The sequence below is a fragment of the Penaeus japonicus genome, unplaced genomic scaffold, assembly GCF_977035675.1.
Source record: "Penaeus japonicus unplaced genomic scaffold, GWHDUDI00000001_assembly GWHDUDI00000029, whole genome shotgun sequence".
NCBI classification, from domain to species: domain Eukaryota; kingdom Metazoa; phylum Arthropoda; class Malacostraca; order Decapoda; family Penaeidae; genus Penaeus; species Penaeus japonicus.
The window spans coordinates 683,437-685,936 of record NW_028234431.1 but is presented as its reverse complement, the minus strand read 5'-3'; the positions used below and the strand labels follow the sequence as shown (position 1 = coordinate 685,936).

The 2,500-nt window shown below is 33.6% G+C and overlaps 1 protein-coding gene across 1 annotated transcript in view; it reads right to left on the bottom strand.

Annotated features, from left to right (window-relative positions):
• The window catches only part of LOC122262562 (nephrin), a 357,655-nt gene that overhangs the window by 286,459 nt on the left and 68,696 nt on the right, over nucleotides 1–2,500 (bottom strand). The gene's annotated exons all lie outside the window — the stretch shown is intronic.

Here is a 2,500-nt window from a genome sequence, read left to right as displayed (position 1 = left end):
ATAGAAACAGGCGAATGCAGATTCAATTCATGATTATTAATATTACATCAGTAAGTATTCAAAGGCTGGAATATAATAGGAAAAATACTTTAGGAAACAAAGTACGTTTGTTTGTTTTAATTCCACGTTGTTTGTGCAACTTTTCTTTTGCGTCCAAGGTTAAAATATCTATTCAGGGTATATTCATATATAATTGACTATTTTTAAAATTATTTTTTGTTGTGATAATGATGAATTACTTGCCTTAATTGTCTGTTTATTTACTTATCTATCATTAGTTATTCATTATTTATTTTTCATTATATATCTACTTTTTTATCATCATTTATTGTTATCCTTTTTTTCTCTTTTCTCCTTTCTTATATTTCTCTCCTTTTGCTTGCATTGTTTTGCGTGTGAGTGTGTGTTTGTGTGTGTGTGTGTGTGTGTGTGTGTGTGTGTGTGTTTGTGTGTGTGAACCTATCTTTGTGTGCTTGTACCTGCATGTGCGTCATATAAACTGCATACGGTTGTGAAAATATGTTGATGTGTGGGTGGATGTAGTCTATGTATATGTGGACATGCTTTTGTCTGTCTGTCTGTCTGTTGATTTGCGAGTGTGCTTGTTTGCCCACCAACGCACACGAGTCAATACGCGTGTAAAGAAGTTGCAAGCACACAGAGGGAGCTGGAAAGGCGTTTTGTTTGTACGTCTGAGCAAGTTTCCTAGAAGTTAGTATGTTAGTATCCAAGCCCTGATCAGCCCTTCATCATGCACTGTGCTGTGGACCTCTTTCTCTCTTTCTCTCTCTCTCCTTCTTTCCCTTTTATCCTATCTTACCTTCCTTCTATACTTTCTCCCTTTTCCCACTCTCTCCTCTGACCTCTTTCCCTTCTCTTTCTTCCCGCTCTCCCTCCTATTTTCTCTTCTTTGTCTCTTCCTTCCTCCTTTTCCTCTTTCTCTTCGCCCATGCCTGTTTTCCTTTATCCAGAACTTCCGCAAATAACATCAGTTTCCTAATTACATCATTGTCATAACCATCATTATCACCATCATCATCATCACCATCATAATCAGAACTATTACCTACTTTCCCCCTACCACATCATCATCTTCATCATAATCATCATCATCACCATCATCAACCTCATCTTCAACATATTATCTTCTTTCCCTATTACTTCCCTATGTATCTCTTCCTCCTCTTCCTCTCCTCCTCCTCCTCCCTATGTATCTCTTCCTCCTCTTCCTCTCCTCCGCCTCCTCCTCCTCCCCCTCTTCTTCTTACTCATCCTCCATATTCTCTCATTCATATTAAAGTAGATGGTGCTTCGTGTGGGCAGATGAAAATGGAAACTAACCCCCGGAACGACTTTCTTAATTTTCAATTTTGGAGAATATATAGACCCGCTTTTAAGACATCGTTTAGAGAAAGTGAAAGTCCGTGATTTTTCTTTCTTTACTCTAAGTGGTGAGAGAGAGAGGATAGATAGTAAATGAAGATATACGAAATGAGATTAAGTTTAGGCCCCTGTATTGCTGTGGTGAGTGAGAGAATGGACTCAGCTATGGATCTTCTGCTCGTCTGTTTTTGGGTCATCTCTCTCTCTCTCTCTCTCTCTCTCTCTCTCTCTCTCTCTCTCTCTCTATATATATATATATATATATATATATATATATATATATATATATATATATATATTTGCTTTTCTTTTTCTTTTCTCTTTTGTTTTTCCTTTTTTCTCTCTCTTTTTTTTGTCACTTATCTATCTGTCTCTATTTATTAATTTCATCTCTGGTTTTCTTTTTTTTTATTCTGTTGTTGGCAGATTCTAAAGCACAAAAACCTTCTTGACATTTTTAGAATTATTGTTTTTTTACAGACTAAATGTATATATATTTAGTAGTTCCTAAGGTAAAATCTAGCCTTATCTCTTATTAATATAGCTTGTTACAATGATATAAAATGGTAAAAGAAATGGAAATGCAGAGGATGAAGCTGTTGTAATGGATGAAAGAAAAAAATTACTACATTTGCATGAATTTGCTGTAGGAAGAAAAATAAAAACGAAATAAAAATATGCGAAAGCTGAAGAGGGGAGAAGAAAACATAATAAGAAAAAAACTGAAAAATAAAATGATAATGATGATAATAATATTCATGATAGAAGTGATAAGATTAATGATAATATTAGTAATAATAGTAAAAACGACATGATAGCAATCATGATGATAATAAGAAGGATAAGATGAAAAAGAAGAAAAAAAATGAGGATGAAGAAGGTATAACAGTAGGAATAGTTACAAGAAAACGAAAGAGAAAAAGTAAAAGAATAAAAAAGTACATACAAAAGAATTTAAAAAAAAAGAAGAAGAAGAAAAAAAGAAAGACAGAGATGGAAAAAAAAAGAATAAAGAAAGACGAAAGAAAGAAAGAAAAAAAAGAAAAAGAAAAAGAAAAACACAAGTAAACAGACACACACCTCTTCTTTAAACATCTCAACATGTACATTATCCGGA